The 19,988-nt window shown below is 38.3% G+C and overlaps 1 protein-coding gene and 1 pseudogene across 1 annotated transcript in view; both read left to right on the top strand.

The window, feature by feature from the left end:
• MTMR8 (myotubularin related protein 8) overlaps positions 1-19,988 on the top strand; it is a 122,854-nt gene that overhangs the window by 87,307 nt on the left and 15,559 nt on the right. The gene's annotated exons all lie outside the window — the stretch shown is intronic.
• LOC116811739 (importin subunit alpha-3-like) lies at positions 3,773-5,502 on the top strand (annotated as a pseudogene).

Genomic DNA, 19,988 nt, shown 5'->3' with positions numbered 1-19,988 from the left:
CTTCAGTGGAGGAAATAACGGCAGATATGGTGAAATACCAAGAGAAATATAAATTGAAGTGGTTCCTGAAGATGTGACTGAATTGCTGCAATCTCATGATAAAACTTGAATGGATGAGGAGTTGCTTCTTATGGATGAGCAAAGAAAGTGATTTATTTGATGGAATTTACTCCTAGTAAAGATGCTGTGAACATTGTTGAAATGATAGCAAAGGATTTATAATATTATATAAACTTAATTGAAAAAGCAGTGTCACGGTTTCAGAGGATTGTCTCCAGTTTTGAAGGAAGTTCTGCTGTGGGTAAAATGCCTGAAATAGCATCACATGCTACAGAGGAATCTTTCATGAAAGGATGAGTACATCGATTTGGCACACTTCATTGCTGTCATATTTTAAGACATTACCACAGCCACTCCAACCTTCAACCACCAGTACCCTGAGCAGTCAGCAGCCATCAACATCGAGGCAAGACTTTCCACCAGCAAAAAGATTAAATGATTGCTGGCATTTTTTAGTAATAAAGTATTTTTAATTAAGGTATATACAGTTTTTAGACGTAATGCTGTTGCATACGTAATAGACTACAGTGTAGTGTAAACATAATTACATGCCAAAAAATTGTATGACTGGCTTTATTGTGATACTCACTTTACTGTGACAATTGCTTTATTGCAGTGGCCTGGAACTGAACCCACATTATCTCCAAGGTTTGACAGTAATTTAATTCATAATTTGTGACTTCAAAATCTTAATTAGTATTGGAAGTCCTAGCCATAGAATTAAGGCAAGAAAAATAAATGAAAGACCTACAGATTGGAAAGGAAGAAATAAAACTGTCTCTATTTGCAGATGACATGATTGTTTATATAGGAAAAATCCCAAGGAATCTAGAAAGCCAGAGAACAACTCTTTTTTTTTTTTTTTTTTGCATTTACAGGTTTAATATAATGTACACAAATCAATTGCTTTCCAACATACTAGCAATGAACAAGTGGAATTTCAGATTAAAAACACAATACCATTTACATTAGCACACAAAAAATGACATACTTAGCTATAAATCTAACGAAATATATACAAGATCAACATAAGGGCAACTATAAAAAATCTGATGAAATAAATCAAAGAACTAAATAAATGAAGAGATATTCTATGCTCATGGATAGAAAGATTCAATATTGCTGATCTGTCAGTTCTTCCCAACTTTATAGATCCAGTAAAATCTCAATCAAAATCTTAGCAAGTTACTTTGTGAATACTGACAGGCTGACTGTAAAGTTTATATAGAGACACCAAAGACTCAGAATAGCCAACACAATATTGAATCAGAATAACAAAGTTGCAGAACTGAAACTACCTGACTTTAACACTTACTGCAAAGCTACAATAATTAAGACAGTGTGTTATTGGAAACAAACAACAAGTACAAATAGATCAATGGAACAGAATGGAGAGCCCAGAAATTGACCCACAGAAATATAATCAACTCAGCTTTGACAAAGGAACAAAGGCAATTCAACAGAGAAAGGAAAGTCTTTTTAACCAATAGTGCCAGAACAACTGAACATCCACATATTAAAAAAGAAAAAGAATAAATCTAGACACAGAGCTTACACACTCCACAAAATTTAACTCAATATAGGTTATATAACAAAACATACAACTATCTGTATACGCCATGCCACGTATACAGCACACGACGTTTATAGAGATGGTATTATTAATCGTTATGTAGAAATAGTTTATGGACTGGAATCAAATGAAAATATTGTTTATAAAATTGGAAAATAAAAAAATTAGGAAATATTGTCAGAAAAGTATAGGTATAACTATAATAGATGATACTATATTCTGAATTATAAATAGGAAAGCCAAAAAACTAAAAAATAAAGAAATCATAAAAAGTATTATGCCCTGTCAGCTGGGCACAGTGGCTCATGCCTGTAAGCCCAGCACTTTGGGAGGCTGAGGCCAGCAGATCACGAGGTCAGGAGATCGAGACCCTCCTGGCTAATACAGTGAAACTCCATCTCTACTAAAAATACAACAACAAAAAAAAATTAGCCGGCCGTGGTGGCGGGCACCTGTAGTCCCAGCTACTCAGGAGGCTGAGGCAGGAGAATGGCGTGAGACTCTGTCTCAAAAAAAATAAAAAAGTATTATGCCTCGTCAAAAGCTTTTTTGAATTATTAGCTAATTCTCTATTATTATTATTATTATTATTATTATTATTATTATACTTTAGGTTTTAGGGCACATGTGCACAACGTGCAGGTTTGTTACATATGTATACATGTGCCATGTTGGTGTGCTGCACCCATCAACATAGGTGAGTTCAACACAATCATAGGACACAATATCAACATACAGAAATCACTTGTGCTTCATATACTAGCAATGAACATACAGACATTGAAATAAAAAATATTCACAATCATTCAAATAAATACATAAATGCAAATGTAGCAAAACATGTATAAGATCTGCTGACAACTAGAAAATGCTGATAAAGAAATGGGGGGAGGGACAACATTAGGAGATATACCTAATGCTAAATGACGAGTTAATGGGTGCAGCACACCAACATGGCACATGGATACATATGTAACAAACCTGCACATTGTGCACATGTACCCTAAAACTTAAAGTATAATAATAATAATAATAAAGAAATTAAAGATCTAAATGAATGGAGAGGCACAATGCATGTTCATGGATTGTCAGAATCAACATAGTAAAAATGTCAGCCCTTCCCAAATTGGTATGCAATTACAATACATTTCCTATCAAAATCCCAGGCAGATTTTTTTTGGAGATGTAGTCAATATTATTCTAAAATGTATATGTAAAGTCAGCAGAGGTAGAATAGCTAAGACAATTTGACAAAGAAGTATAAGGTGGGAGGAACCACTATCCTCAATTTCAGGACATTTACATGGCTATGGTAATCAAGTCTGTGCGGTAGTGGTAGAGGGATAGATACAAAGCTCAATAGAAGAGAATAGAGAACCCAGAAGCCGACCTGCACAGATACGCCTAAATTATTACAGAAGTAATTAAATGGAGGAAGGATAGTCTTTTCAACAAATAATGCTGAGCAATCCATTGCCCTCTCCCCTCAAAATTAACCTTGACCTACACCTCATACTTTATACAAAATGGATCATAAATTTAAATGTAAAATGCTCAAACTATGAATCTTTTAGAAGAAAACTTAGAAAAAATTTCAAGTAAGTCACTTGATACTAAAAGTATGATTCATAAAAAGAAAAGTTGATATATTAGACCTCAATAAAATTAAAAACTTTTCCTCTACAGAAGCTACAGAGCTAGACTGGGAGAAAATACTACAAATCACATATCCAGTAACAAACTAGTATCTAGAATATATCAAGAACTCTTAACACGTAATAGTAAAAACAAGCCTAGTTAAAAATAGGCAAAAGACATAAACATTTCACTGAAGAAAATATAACAGATGAAAAATAAGCACATGAAAAGGTGTGCAGAGTTTGAGGCCATCTCACTCTCTCAGCCTGCATTACATTCCGCCACTCTTGCTGCCATTCTGCTCCCGTAGTTGTCTCCACCTGATCTGCTCTCATGCTGGGGTTGGGGAAGGGAGTGGTACAGGGAGAGGAGAAGGCCTCAGCTGAGGCAGTTGAGGAGGAGGAAGGAAGCAGTGGCACAGCCGGCATAGCAGTGCAGGCAGCCTGGTTCCTGGGAGTGTCGGTGTGGCATGGTGGGTTGGGGCAGATCCTGTGGGGTCTGGGTAGGGGAAGGAGTCATCAGCTCGGCCATAGTGGACAATGAAAAACTAGACAGCCAATGGCTCAAGAATTTTAAGAACAAAGTCCACAACTTGGGGATTATGAGAAGACAGCAAAATGAAATTGTAGTTGAATTAAGGAAGAATAAAAGAGATGAACATCTCTTAAAGAGAAGGAATGTACTGAATGAAGATACCTGTGAAGACTGATATAAATGATGATTATGGAGTGTAAAATACCTCTCTAGTAGCTATTATTCAAAATGCTTCAAGTGATAACTAAGAAATTCAATCAAATGCAGTTCAGGCTGCTGGGAAGCTTTGTCCAGTGATTGAAATCTATCAATTTATAAAAATAAAATCTGAAATACTGCCTGTTCTAGTCTATTGTCTTGAAAGAGATGACAATGCTTTACATTTAGAAGCTGCATGGGCTTTGACAAACATTGCATCTAAAACCTCTGAACAAGCTCAAGCAGTAGTTCAGTCCAATGCTGTGCCACCTTTCCTGAGGCTCCTCCATTCACTTCATCAGAATGTTTGTGAGCAAGCAGCGTGGGCATTGAGAACTATCATAGGTGATGGTTCTCCCAATGTAGAGATTATGTCATAAGTCTTGGAGTTGTGAAACCTTTATTTTACTTCAAAACATTCTTTTTTCTGTGATAGGGGCTCACCCAGGCTTTAATGCAGTGGCGCAAACACAGCTCACTGCACCCTCAACCTCTGGAGCTCAAGAAATCATCCTGCCTCAGCCTCCCGAGTAGCTGGAACCACAAGTGCGTGCCACCACACCCAGCTAAATGTTTAAATTGTTTGTAGAGACAGGGTCTCACCATGTTGCCTAGGCTGGTCTCTAACTCCTGGGCTCAAGAATCCTCCTGCCTCAGCCTCCCAAAGTGCTAGCATTCCAGGTGTGAGCCACCATGCCCAGCCTGGTTTATGGCCAATTTATGTCACCACAAAGACCCACCACCACCAATGGAAACTATACAGGAAATGCTGTCAGCTCTTTGTGTTCTAATTCATCATACATTTGTAAATATATTAGTAGATACAGACTGGGCCCTCTCTTACCTTACTGATGCTGGCAGTGAACAAATACAGATGATAATAGACACTGGAATAGTTCCTCATTTGGTTCCTCTGCTCAGCTGCCGAGTAGTTCAGACTGCTGCACCTCAAGCTGTGGGCAACATGGCTACTGGAATTGAAGAGCAAACAGAAGTAGTTGTGAATTATGATGCTGTTTCATACTTGTGGGCAATCCTGACACATCCCAAAGAGAAAATTAATAAAGAGGCAGTATGGTTTCTCTGTAACATCACTGCAGGTAATCAGCTGCAGATACAGGCAGTAATTGATGCCAATATTGTACCAAGAATAATAAACCTTTTGGATAAGGGGGATATTGGCACTCAGAAGCTGACTGTAAAAGATGCACAAGTTGTACAAGTAGTACTGGATGAACTAAGTAATATATTAAAAATGGCTAAAAATGAGGCAGAATCCATAGCCAATCTTATAGAAAAATGTGGAGGACTGGAGAAAATTGAACAACTCCAAAATCATGAAAATGGAGACATCTACAAATTAGCCTATGAGGTCATTGCTCAGTTCTCTTCAAATGATAATTGATGAAGATCTTAGCCTTGATCCAGAGGCAATTCAAGGTGGAACATTTGGTTTCAGTTTATCTGCCAGTATACCAATAGAACAGTTCCAGTTTTAGAACAGTATTGTGGAAGTTAGGTACAATATATATATATGTATATATATGAAGGTTTGATCCATCAAGCTTAGCTCATGGGATCTGCTTCTGCATTAAATTGGGAAAGAAAATGTGAAGATTTCATTTGGAATCACAGAAAATGCCCAAATGTGGTCCAGATGGTGAATGGGCATGAGTGAGAATGAGTGGCAAAATGTAATGAAAACTTTACATGAATGCTTATTTAGGCTGTTCATAGTAAAAAGGGCTACAGGTCACAGATCTTCAGTGCCCGAGAAAGAACGTTGACTTACTCTGCATAAACTGAGGGGAAAGTGTAGTACTATTATCTTCAAGGCTTGTAAGAATAAAAGAGAATTGGATGCCCATATAAGTAAAAGGAAAATGAGCCTAGGCCTTGCTATGAAGCAGTGTCCAAATGGAAAATGTTGAATGAATGTCTGGCTCAGTGATAGACAGTCAGTATCATTTTTAAAATCTAGGGCTCTCATTCATGAATTAGACTCCTAGTCCTGGAGTGACTATGTACAAGAGTGTGGTAGTGGTGCTGTATGTGAACACATGCAAGCTTGATTTGCCTTCAGGTGGCTGATAACCTAATAAATCATCAAAATGAGATCATGAGTGTTAATGTACACTGAACATAAAAACAAATACTGAATCAGCAGCAGACATTTGTTTACTCTGCAACTTATGTTTTCTATTTCCCCTTACCCCTTTTCCTCCCCACCCCTGCAAGTTTTTATTTACCTAGTATGGCTTTCTTTTTAGTTGACTCCCAAGTCAGAAAACATTTCGGGAAGGTTTTCCTGTGCATTTGCACTGAATGAATGTTTGATATTATGAATGTCTTTCCTTATTAAAGCTAATCTGTGTAGATTTTTGCATGAAAAAAATCATAACTTTTTCTCAAAACAGACTGTGCTGCAGTACACAAGTTGCCATAATAGTATAAAACAGTAAAATGTGCTTAAAAGGCCATGCTTTTCACTTTCGGAGAGAACATAAAGATCTTTGCATGAGGTAAATTTACAGCATAGTTCATTTTCAGATTTTGTTGGGTCCTGTAGAGAAGAAGAAGAAAAAAGTTTCAGTTGTGGTAGAATACCATGCTGTATTTAAATGTTACTTGTTTTCAAACTTTGTTTTATATGAAAATGATGTGGAAACTTCTAAAATGGAATTTGGCACATATGTACTGCTTCATAAAGACTGATCAAGTAGTTTTTATAAATTGAATAATACCTCAGTTTTGAGGTTATGTACAGTAAATGTGATGTAATTTGTACAGTAAGAACTCTTTATAAGGTGGACTCATTTTAGGAAATCCTGTGCCTTCCCCTTTGAGCACATTAACCACCATTAGCCTCTATATCTACTTTGTGTTTAAAAATCAACTAGTAATTCTGAAACACTGTAGAATGGATAAAAATTGTTTTGTGAACATAACTCTGTTGAACTAGAGTATTTTTGCAGCATGCCTTGTCATCAGAAATATAAAATTTAAAACTAGTAACAGCAGAAAACTAGCTTATGAAAATTATCCAAGTAGAGTACAAGCTAGGCTGTCTTGGGGAAATAAACATTAAGACTTAAAAAAAAAAAGAAAAACGTTCAACCTCATTAGCCAATTTGGTAAATGCAAATTAAAAGCTCAATCAGATACTACTACACATTTATCAGAATGGCTAAAATAAAAAAAATGTTTTACAATACAAAGTGCTGTCAAAGATACTGAAAAACTGAATTTTTCCTGCCTTCCTGGTGGGGATTATAGTGACTTTGAAGGATTTTACATCTGATAAAAACCAAACACCGCATGTTCTCACTCACAGGTGGGGATTGAACAATGAGAACTCATGGACACAGGAAGGGGAACATCACACTCCGGGGACTGTTGTGGGGTGGGGGGAGGGGGGAGGGACAGCATTAGGAGATATACCTAATGCTAAATGACGAGTTAATGGGTGCAGCAAACCAACATGGCACATGGATACATATATAACAAACCTGCACATTGTGCACATGTACCCTAAAACCTAAAGTATAATAATTAAACACACACACACACACACACACACACACACAAAAGAAATACACAATAAATTATTCTTAACTATAAAAAAAAAAAAAGAATCCCGAGATGGCATTAACACACAGCAAACTTTAAGTGATCCTTTGACAGATTTGCACCTGGGAAAATCCTTCACAGCACGAGGCCATCCAGACTCGCTGGTATAGGCCTGAGGGCACAACCCATAAGGGGAGGAAGGCTAAGGAACTCATGAAGGAGACAGGGCTGACATGTCTATTAATATATGATGTTGCTAGGTAGCACAGCGGGGAGTCTGTGGGTCAGGGAACTCTGAAGACCAGCAGCAGCTTGGGGTCTTTATTGCCCTACACTTTTTCTTGTCTATGGGTAGTAGATATTTTGTGAACTTTTGCAGTGTATGTAAAGCAGGCAGGCTCTAATGCCTAAAAATATACTCGTGGGCTATATTTAAAACAACTGGATGTGTAAAATTTTCAGATTGGTACTATCAAGCTTTTCAGCTAGTGGGTTCCTAACCTGTAATGAAGAAGTAAACAGCATAGGGTCCATATACAGAGGCTATCTCTGGTTCATTTATGTAACAGTCCGTCCTCTGGCCCCATGGTATTTTTTGCTTCTTTTGGTTTTTGTAAAATATACATAACATAAAATTTACCATTTTAACCATTTTAAGTGTACAGTGTAATCAGCAATCAGAAGTTGTGCATCTACCATCATTATCCATTTCCAGAACTCTTTCATCATCCCAACAGAAACTCCATAGCATAACAAAATAACTCTCCATTTTCCCCTCCCCTCTATTCTACTTTCTGTCTTTATGAATTTACCTATTCTAGGTAGCTCATGTAAGTGAAGTCATATAATATTTGTTTTTGTATGTGTTTGTGTCTGGCTTATGTCACTTAGCATAGTGTTTTCAGGGTCCATCCATGTTGTAGCATGTATCAGAACTTCATTCCTTTTTGAGGCTGAAAAATATTCTATTGTATGGATATAGCACATTTTGTTTAGTCATCCATTGATGGACATCTGGGTTGCTTCCAGCTTTTGGCTTTGGTTAATAATTTGTCCATGAACATTGGTATTCAACTGTCTGTTTGATTTCCTGCTTCGAGTTCTTTGGGGTATATACCTAAAAGTGGATTGTTGGATCATATGTTAATTTTATATTTAACTTTTTAAACGACTTCCAAGTTGTTTTCCACAGTGGCTGTGCCATTTTACATTCCCACCAGCAATGCACAAGGGCTCCATTTTTTCTGTATCCTCACCAATAATTGTATTTTTCCTTTTTTTTTTAGATAGTATCCATCCTAGTGGGTACGAAGTAGTATCTTGTGGTTTCGATTTGCATTTTCCTTATGACTAGTGGCATTGAGCATATTTTCATGTGCTTATTGTCCACTTGTATATCTTCTTTGGAGAAATATCTATTCAAGTCCATTGCCCATTTTTGAATTGGGTTGTTTTTTGTGTTTGAGTTTTAGGAATTCTCTATATATTCTTTATATCAATCCCTTACCATATATATGATTTGCAAATATTTTCTCCCATTCTCTGGTTACCTTTTTATTCTCTTGATAGTATCTTTTGATGCACAAAATTTTGATAAAGTACAGTTGATCAATTTATTCTTTGTTGCCTGTGCTTTTAGTGTCATATTGAGGAAATCATTGCCAAATTCCATGTCATGAAGATTTCCCCCTATGTTCTCTTCTAAGAAGTTTACAGTTTTAGTCTTGTAAATCTTCTTGTGAGAGAAAAAAAGAATTTTACAGTTTTAGTTCTTGCATTTAGGTTTACCTCAAGAGAATCTAGGAAAAAAGTGTGTGTGTGTGTGTGTGTGTGTGTGTGTGTGTGTGTGTGTGTGTCAGAGACATCTCATTTTAAGTTTTATCTCAGGTGCACTAATGGGAGAGCCAAAGTAATAGCTTCCTTTAGTTTATCTAGTACCTCGTTGCTCAGGTTCTCACTGAAAAGTGAGACTTACAGGTGACTCAGTAGCAAATATTGGAGGTGAGGAGTGTGTTGGAGCCAGAATATAAACATTCCTATCAAATGTTGGATCTTCTTTACCAATGTGGGAGGTTGGAGCACTAGGAGTTTGTCTTACCAGACTGAGAATAGTTCACCCTTCTGAGTTCCAAAGGTAACCCCAAGATTTAATAGCGAGGTCTTGTACCTTATGTGGGGCAGTTGCCCATCTGCTGTAGATGATATTTATGTTCTCCCAAATTCATATGTTGAAATCCTAACTTCCAATGTGATGGTATTAGGAGTTGGGGCCTAGGCATTAAGAAAAGGCAAAGCCCTCATGAATTGGATTAGTTCCCTCATAAATGAGACCCCAGAGACATTGTTTTCTCCTTTTGCCATGTGAGGACACAGCAAAAAGCCATCTGTGAAGTAGGAAGAGGACCTTCACAAGATGCCAAATCTGCTGGCATCTTGATCTTGCACTTCCTAGCCTCCATGACTGTGAGGAATAAATATCTATTGTTTATAAGCCACCCAATCTATGGTATTTTGTTATAGCAGCCTAAGTGGACTAAGACACCATCCCCTCTCATTTAAGTGTTTGCTCACAGTTGTGATAGCCTCAGAGACAGAATCTTGGTAAGATTTAGTAAGGAGGATTTTATCAGTATAATGCCAAAGCTGAATTTCTGGTGGAAATAATGGGGCAGGCATCTAGGTCATATCTGCACAAGTTCGATCACAGGGCTATTTGAGTATCCCATAGGTGGCTGGGAAAAAATATACTCTTCACCCTCAAAAGTGAAGGCAAATTGTGATTAACTCTCCTACAAAATATTTCCCAATTGGAGCGTGTTAGGCAAGTCTATAACTCCATGCCATTTGTCTATGTTGTTTTGAAATGTCATCCATTAAAGTGATGATATCTGGTAAAAGTGTTCCAATAAAAAGGTTCTCTTATTTAACTCTCTATAGTTAGCCTCCATTTATTAATAGTGGCTTTACACATCGGCTATACCAGGGGATTGACAGGTGAGATGGTAAGAATCAGTACATGTTATTTAAATAAGCTATGATAGCCTATAATCCTTCAGGGTCTTGCCTTAGCTTGTACTGTGCCGTATTTACCACCTGCACTGGTAGGGGAAAGTTAACTGGTTCCCACCAGGTAGTGCCCACCAATACCATAAAAGCATTAGGTTCTATGGAGTTACTAGCTGATTGAAGAAGTCCATTCAAATAAGGAAAAGGGATAGTCTCAGGGGTACAACCAGAATCAAAGCATCTTTTAGCAGAACTGGATCAATTTTAATAGTTAAGTAAGTAATTGCTCCTTTACATAATCATCCTCCTGGACAGGGTGAGGGGTGAGGGGATTCCTTTAGAGCATGAGTGATTCTTAGGATTAGGGAGATTTGGGCACCTATGTCCAACAAAGCCAGCCAATGTTGTAGAGCCAAACTACAGTTAATATGGTAAAAGGGTGATTGTCTACTGGAAGTAGCCACCTTCTGCAACCACCAGATCCCTATGTGGGGGTGGGTCCCTGCCACTGGAGGAGATCAAGAGTAGGCTTCCCAAGTGAGGCTGACTTTGAATACCTGCTGCAGATTATAATCTAACCCTAGTAAATGTTAATACTTGCTTCACCAATGTATGAGAGAACATCCGATTTGGGCCCCTTTGTCCCTTAGGGTCCAATGTAACCCCTTTTGTTTATCTCAGGGTTCAAGCTAAACCACAGACCTGGCTCTACGTGGTTTGCTTGGTCTAGAAGGGTGCAGCATAACTGTTGATAGTAATTTTGATTTAGGCTAGATGGGGTTATAGTCGTAGAATTAACAGGCAACACTTGAGTTTGTCTTTCATGTATTTCTACTAAATCCAGTGAAGCTATGAACTCTTCAGTTGTTTTAGCATTAGCCATTATTGCCCAAAAAGAGGACTTACACTTGTCAGGAGCCCTCCTGAGAAATAAGTGGTTAGACATGGGATTGAATTCCGTTTCCTCTGGACTTGCCAAGTCATCATGCTGCAGGTCATCTGTTGCCTGATAAACCCACTTCAGCATCCCCAGCTGATGCAGGAGATCTTTGGCCTTGGTTAACATTTTCCATTGACAGTCTTCCCAGGCCTTTATAGGGCCTAATATAGGATGGAAAGCCCACCAAGCCGTAAAAATCCCCATCAACAAGGTATATGTGGACTGAGGCACAAAGCCTCTTTTGAGGGTCACTCCTACCTTCCATGCTTATTATGCGGGATACTTTGGCAGTGACACCATTTTTTTCCATCTTGTACTATGGCAGCCAATTGTTTAATTCCCCTATTAGGTGGAGTTTGCTCCCTGCCAGATACATTCTGTATATATAGTCAGGCAGCCCCTTTTTCATTCAGTTCCTGGGTCAGGTCCTTAAGGAGAGACTGGACGTAAGGGCAAGAAAGATGATGCATTTTCTGCTCCAAAAGAGAAGTGGCCCTCTTCTTTTGTTTTTCTGTCTTTATGACTTTGCCGTTGCTTACTGGCAAAGCAGAGGGTAAATGATCCTAGTCCCTAGCATGATGACACCATGCTGCGGCTTTCTTCTTTAGAGGTCACCAATTCTCTTCCCCAGGATCTTCCCTTCCGACTCATCTCCTGCAGGAGTTTGAGTTTCTACCTCCTCTCTGCACAAACCCTGGTGAAAAGCAACCAACAGCGAGGTCCAACATGCACCTACTTTATGGTTTGGAGCATCCCTTGAGTACGATAGCCACTTCCTTTGGTGTCCTGGGATATAACTTTCCTTGATTTAGTCAGTTGAAATAATGCTTTAGTCAGCTCAGCCAAAAGATGGAGAGCTCAACATACTTCCAACAAAGGACTAGAATGAGAGTATCTAAAGCATAATTGTCATGATAGCAGAGGACTACTAGCTGCTTGCAAGTGTCTCCCAATTGTGCTTAGGAGACCAGTATCGGACTGACATCTCTACCTTATCAGCTTGTTTGCCTGCCATAGCAGTGTCCAATGACAAGGATATTCTCTCATCTCAGAGTATTCTCATCACATATCACCAGTCTGGCCATGGGGAACTTTCCTACTATAGCCCATTATGGGATCTGGGGTAACCCACATGTGGTCCAGAGGTATGTACTTTCCCTTTTTCTATTCAGGCCCACAAGTGCCTACCTAGTGCCTTTTTAGTGGGAGACCCAGGTGATCAGGCTGACCTTCCCTGGGCAGCTTGATGCCTCTCTCTCAAAAGTCAGTTCTGATGGCGAGGATTTACTCAAATACTGGCACTACCACTTGTCCAGGCTCGTGAGGCATGGGGGAGACCATAGAAAATATAGAGTGTAATTCAGTACAGAAGAATGCCATGCCAAAGTTATGCGAAGGTGTTCCAAATTCCGGGTCCCAAGCACTTAAGGTCGTCCAGGGTTGTTTTGACTTGGTAGGTCCCATATTGATTTCCTGGTCATCACCAAAATTCCATCCTTGTTGCCACTTGTAATGAGTTGAGGGATTTCAGGACTGATCAAGGAAAAAAATGAAAAGATATGACCACAGTAGCACACAACAAGCTTTTTGAGGGGGGTGTGGGGTGTTCAGCAGGCAACACTTTGACAGATTTGCATGAGTGTAGAGGCCAGCACTCAGAAGGGGAGGAAGGCAAGGAAACTTCTCTTCAAGAAAGAGGAATATCAGAGGGGCTTACATGTTTAGATCACTAGGCAGCATGTCAGGAAGTTGCTGGGTCAGAGGGTTCTGAAGGGCAGCAGTGATGTGGGGTCTTTATTACTCTGGGGTTAATCTTATCTTTGGTTAGCAGATGTTGGGTGCAGTTTTGTGGGGTATGCAAGACAGGCAGGCTCTAAAGGGTTAAAAAATATGCTTAGTTTGGCTATTTAAAACAATTGGATGTGTAAAAATTTCAGTTTGGTACTGGTAGGCTTTTGAGCAAATGGGTTCCCAGCTGCTAAGAAAAAATAAACAACATAAGGTCCATATGCAGAGGCTACCTTTGGCTCATTTATGTAATAGAAATATGAAATAGTATGGAGCCACTTTGAAAAACAATTTGTCAGTTTTCTAAAAAACTGAATATGCAAATGCCATATGCCCCAACAATTGTACAAATTGTACTCTTGTCCATATATGCCAGAAAAAAATCAAACTTTCTGTTTATATGAAAACCTCTACATGAATATTTATAGTATTTTTATTCATATAGTCAAAAACTGAAAACAACCCAGATGTCCTTCAACAGGTAAATGGTTAAACTTACTGTGGTCCATCTGTACCATGGAATATTGCTCAGCAATAAAGAACAAACTAAATATATGCAACACCTTGCAGAGAATATGTTAAATGAAAAATGCCAGTTTCAAAATGCTATGTACTGTATGGTTTCATTTACATAAATTTCTTGACAAAATTAAAGAAATAGAGAACAGATTAATGGTTATGAAGGGCTAAGGACAGAGTCCCCACTCCGAGGAGGTGGTGGGTATGAGGGGGAGGTGGGTGTGGCTACTAAAGGAGAACAGGAGTTTGCGTAGCGGAATTGTTGGTATCTTGACTATCAGTTTCAGTATCCTGGTTGTGATATTGTACTGCAGTTACCCATTGGGGAAACTGGGTAAAGAGTCCATGGGAACGCTATTATTTCTTTTTAAATTTACTTTTAAGTGTAGTAAAATACACATAAAATTTACCTTTTTGACCATTTTTAGGTGTTAGTTCACTTTTTTAGGTTTTAGGTTAGTTCCAAGAAGGTCCATTACCTTCTTGACCATTTTTAGGTCTTAGTCCACTTTTTTAGGTTTTAGGTTAGTTCCATTTTTAGGTTTTAGTTCAGTAGTGTTAGGTCAATCTTTAGAAATTTTTCATCTGAAACCCTACCCATTAAACAAATCATTTCAACTGAAACCCTAACCATTAAACAAATCATGCCACCTAGCCCCTGACAACCACCAATCTACTTTCTATTTCTGAACATGACTTGACCAGGTACCTCATATAAGAGGAATCATACAATGTTTTTCCTTTTGTATCTGGCTTATTTTACTTAACATAGTGTCCCCAAAAGTTATCTATATTGTAGCATGTGTCACAATTTCCTTCCTCTTTAAGGCTGAATAATATTTAATTGGTTGTATATGCCATATTTTTTTATCATCTGGCAGTGAACATTGGGTTGCTTCCTCCTTTTGGCTTTTGTGAATAATACTGAATGGAACATTTTTGAAAAAGTATCTTTTTTGAGTCCTTGCTCCCAACTTAATTTTTTTTTTTTTTTTTGCGATGGAGTCTCACTCTGTCACCCAGGCTGGAATGCAGTGGCACAGTTATAGCACACTGTACGTCTAATTCCTGGGCTCAAGTGATCCTCCCACCTCAGCCTCCCAAGTAGCTAGGACTACATACATGTGCCACCACACCCAGCTAATTATTTTATTTTTGTAGAGACAGGGTCTTGCTATGTTGTTCAGGCTCCTATTCTTTTGATACATATCCAAAAGTGGAATTTCTGGATTATATGGTAAATCTGTTTTTACATTGTTGAGGAAGCACCATAGTGTTTTAAATAGTGGCTGCATCATTTTATATTCCCAACAGCAGTGGACAAGGTTTCCAATTTTTCCATATCATCACCAAAACTTGTTATTCTTTGTTCTCTGTTCTTTTTATTGGGATAGTAGCCATTCTAATGGGTGTGAGGTGATATATCATTGTGGTTTTGATTTTCATTCCTCTATTAGTGTTGTTGAACATCTTTTTCTGTGTGTCTTGTCCATTTTAATTTCTTTGGAGAAATGACAAAGTCCTTTGCACACTTCATAATTGTTTTTGTTGTTGTTGTTGTTGTTGTTGTAGGAGTTTTTAATATATTCTGGATACTTATATATTTTATTATACTTTAAGTTCTAGGGTACATGTGCACAATGTGCAGGTTTGTTACATACGTATACATGTGCCATATTGGTGAGCTGCAACCATTAACTCGTCATTTATATTAGATATATCTGCTAATGCTATCCCTCCCCCCTCCCCCCACCCTACAACAGGCTCCGGTGTGTGATGTTCCTCACCCTGTGTCCAAGTGTTCTCATTGTTCAATTCCCACCTGTGAGTGACAACATGCGGTGTTTGGTTTTTTGTCCTTGCGATAGTTTGCTGAGAATGATGGTTTCCAGCTTCATCCATGTCCCTGCAAAGGACATGAACTCATCATTTTTTATGGCTGCATAGTATTCCATGGTGTATATGTGACACATTTTCTTAATCCAGTCTATTGTTGTTGGACATTTGGGTTGGTTCCAAGTGTTTGCTATTGTGAGTAGTGCCGCAATAAACATACATGTGCATGTGTCTTTATAGCAGCATGATTTATATTCCTTTGGGTATATACCCAGTAATGGGATGGCTGGGTCAAATGGTATTTCTAGTTCTAGATCCCTGAGGAATTCCCACACTGTCTTCCACAATGGTTGAACTAGTTTACAGTCCCACCAACAGTGTAAAAGCATTCCTGTTTCTCCACATCCTCTCCAGCACCTGTTGTTTCCTGACTTTTTAATGATCACCATTCTAACTGGTGTGAGATGGTATCTCATTGTGGTTTTGATTTGCATTTCTCTGATGGCCAGTGATGATGAGCATTTTTTCATGGGTCTGTTGGCTGCATAAATGTCTTCTTTTGAGAAGTGTCTGTTCATATCCTTTACTCACTTTTTGATGGAGTTGTTTGTTTCTTCTTGTAAATTTTTTTGAGTTCTTTTAGATTCTGGATATTAGCCCTTTGTCAGATGAGTAGATTGCAAAAATTTTCTCCCATTCTGTAGGTTTCCTGTTCACTCTGATGGTAGTGTTTTTTTTGTTTTGTTTTATTTTGTTTTTTTTTTTTTTGCTGTGCAGCAGCTCTTTAGTTTAATTAGATCACATTTGTCAATTTTAGCTTTTGTTGCCATTGCTTTTGTTGTTTTAGACATGAAGTCCTTGCCCATGCCTATGTCCTGAATGGTATTGCCTAGGTTTTCTTCTAGGGTTTTTATGGTTTTAGGTCTAACATGTAAGTCTTTAATCCATCTTGAATTGATTTTTGTGTAAGGTGTAAGGAAGAGATACAGTTTCAGCTTTCTACCTATGGCTAGCCAGTTTTCCCAGCGCCATTTATTAAGGAGGGAATCCTTTCCCCATTTCTTGTTTTTGTCAGGTTTGTCAAAGATCAGATAGCTGTAGATGTGTGGTATTATTTCTGAGGGCTCTGTTTTGTTTCATTGGTCTATATCTCTGTTTTGGTAGCAGTACCATGCTGTTTTGTTTACTGTAGCCTTGTAATACAGTTTGAAGTCAGGTAGTGTGATGCCTCCAGCTTTGTACTTTTGGCTTAGGATTGACTTGGCAATGCGGGCTCTTTTTTTGGTTCCATATGAACTTTAAAGTAGTTTTTTCCAATTCTGTGAAGAAAGTTATTGATTGCTTGATGGCGATGGCATTGAATCTATAAATTACCTTGGGCAGTATGGCCATTTTCATGATATTGATTCTTCCTATCCATGAGCATGGAATGTTCTTCCATTTGTTTGTATCGTCTTTTATTTCATTGAGCAGTGATTTGTAGTTCTCCTTGAAGAGGTCCTTCACATGCCTTGTAAGTTGGATTCCTATGCATTTTATTCTCTTTGAAGCAATTGTGAACGGGAGTTCACTCATAATTTGGCTCTCTGTTTGTCTGTTATTGTTTTGGGCCTTTTCTGATTTTGAGTAGTCATGTGTTTTTGTTTTGTTCTATTATATGATTTAGTTTTTGTTTGGTATTTGAACCACTTGATCATGGTGGATAAGCTTTTGGATGTGCTGCTGGATTTGGTTTGCCAGTATTTTATTGAGGATTTTTGCATCGATGTTTATCAGGGATATTGGTCTAAAATTCTCTTTTTTTGTTGTGTCTCTGCCAGGCTTTAGTATCAGGATGATGCTGGCCTCATGAAATGAGTTAGGGAGGATTCCCTCTTTTTCTAGTGATTGGAATAGTTTCAGAAGGAATGGTACCAGCTCCTCCTTGTACCTCTGGTAGAATTCGGCTGTGAATCCTTCTGGTCCTGGACTTTTTTTGGTTGGTAAGCTATTACTTATTACCTCAATTTCAGAGCCTGTTATTGGTCAACATCTTCCTGGTTTGCTCTTGGGAGGGTGTATGTGTTGAGGAATTTATCGATTTCTTCTGGATTTTCTAGTTTATTTGCGTTGAAGTGTTTATAGTATTCTCTGATGGTAGTTTGTATTTCTGTGGGATCAGTAGTGATATCTCCTTTATCATTTTTTATTGCATCTATTTGATTCTTCTCTCTTTTCTTCTTTATTAGTCTTGCTAGTAGTCTATCAATTTTGTTGATCCTTTCAAAAACACAGCTCCTGGATTCATTGATTTTTTTAAGGGTTTTTTGTATCTCTATCTCCTTCAGTTCTGCTCTGATCTTAGTTATTTCTTGCCTTCTGCTAGCTTTTGAATGTGTTTGTTCTTGCTTCTCTAGTTCTTTTAATTGTGGTGTTAGGGTGTCCATTTTAGGTCTTTCCTGCTTTCTCTTGTGGGCATTTAGTGCTATAAATTTCCCTCTACACACTGCTTTGAATGTGTCTCAGAGATTCTGGTATGTTGTGTCTTTGTTCCCGTTGGTTTCAAAGAACATCTTTATTTCTGCCTTCATTTCGTTATGTACCTAGTAGTCATTCAGGAGCAGGTTGTTCAGTTTCCATGTAGTTGAGTGGTTTTGAGTGAGTTTCTTAATCCTGAGTTCTAGTTTGATTACACTGTGGTCTGAGAGACAAAGCTTGTTACAATTTCTGTTCTTTTACATTTGCTGAGGAGTGCTTTACTTCCAACTATGTGGTCAATTTTGGAATAGATGCGGTGTGGTGCTGAGAAAAATGTATATTCTGTTGATTTGGGGTGGAGTGTTCTCTAGATGGCTATTAGGTCTGCTTGGTGCAGAGCTGAATTCAATTCCTGGATATCCTTGTTAACTTTCTGTCCCATTGATCTGTTTAATGTTGACAGTGGGGTGTTAAAATCTCCCATTATTATTGTGTGGGAGTCTAGTCTCTTTGTAGGTCTCTAAGGACTTGCTTTATGAATCTGGGTGTTCCTGTATTGGGTGCATATATATTTAGGATAGTTAGCTCTTCTTGTTGAGTTGATGCCTTTACCATTGTGTAATGGCCTTCTTTGTCTCTTTTGATCTTTGTTGATTTAAAGTATGTTTTATCAGAGACTAGGATTGCAACCCCTGCCTTTTTTTGTTTTCCATTTGCTTGGTAGATCTTCCTCCATCTCTTTATTTTGAGCCTATGTGTGTCTCTGCACATGAGATGGGTTTCCTGAATACAGCACACTGATGGGTCTTGACTCTTTTTTTTATTGATTTAGCCATTACATTTAAGTTAATTTGTATGTGTGATTTGATCCTGTCTTATGATTTAGTGTTTTTTTTTGTATGAAGCTTAGTTTGGCTGGATATGAAATTCTGGGTTGAAAATTCTTTTCTTTAAGAATGTTGAATGTTGGCCCACCACTCTCTTCTGGCTTGTAGAGTTTCTGCCGAGATATCCTCTGTTAGTTTGATGGGCTTCCCTTTGTGGGTAATGCGACCTTTCTCTCTGGCTGCCCTTGACATTTTTTCCTTCATTTCAACTTTGATGAATCTGACAATTATGTGTCTTGGAGTTGCTCTTCTCGAGGAGTATCTTTGTGGCATTCTCTGTATTTCCTGAATTTGAATGTTGGCCTGCCTTGCTAGGTTGGGTAGTTCTCCTGGATAATATCCTGCAGAGTGTTTTCCAACTCGTCACTTTCAGGTACACCAATCAGACGTAGATTTGGTCTTTTCACATAGTCCCATATTTCTTGGAGGCTTTGTTCATTTCTTTTTATTCTTTTTTCTCTAAACTTTTCTTCTCACTGCATTTCATTCATTTGATCTTCAGTCACTGATACCCTTTCTTCCAAGTGATTGAATCAGCTACTGAAGCTTGTGCGTACGTCACGTAGTTTTCATGCCGTGGTTTTCAGCTCCATCAGGTCCTTTAAGGACTTCTCTGCATTGGTTATTCTAGTTAGCCATTCGTCTAATTTTTTTTCAAGGTTTTTGACTTCTTTGCCATGGGTTCAAACTTCCTCCTTTAGCTCAGAGAAGTTTGATCGTCTGAAGCCTTCTTCTCTCAACTCATCAAAGTCATTCTCCATCCAGCTTTGTTCCATTGCTGGTGATGAGCTGCGTTCCTTTGGAGAAGGAGAGGCGCTCTGATTTTTATTACTTTGAGTGTTTCTCTTCTGTTTTTTCCCCATCTTTGTGGTTTTATCTACCTTTGGTCTTTGATGATGGTGACATACAGATGGGGTTTTGGTGTGGATGTCCTTTCTGTTTGTTAGTTTTCCTTTTAACAGTCAGGACCATCAGCTGCAGG

The sequence above is a fragment of the Hylobates moloch genome, unplaced genomic scaffold, assembly GCF_009828535.3.
Source record: "Hylobates moloch isolate HMO894 unplaced genomic scaffold, HMol_V3 SCAFFOLD_7, whole genome shotgun sequence".
NCBI classification, from domain to species: Eukaryota; Metazoa; Chordata; class Mammalia; order Primates; family Hylobatidae; genus Hylobates; species Hylobates moloch.
Note: the sequence above shows the minus strand (reverse complement) of the source record. Positions and strands in the feature narration are given on the sequence as shown.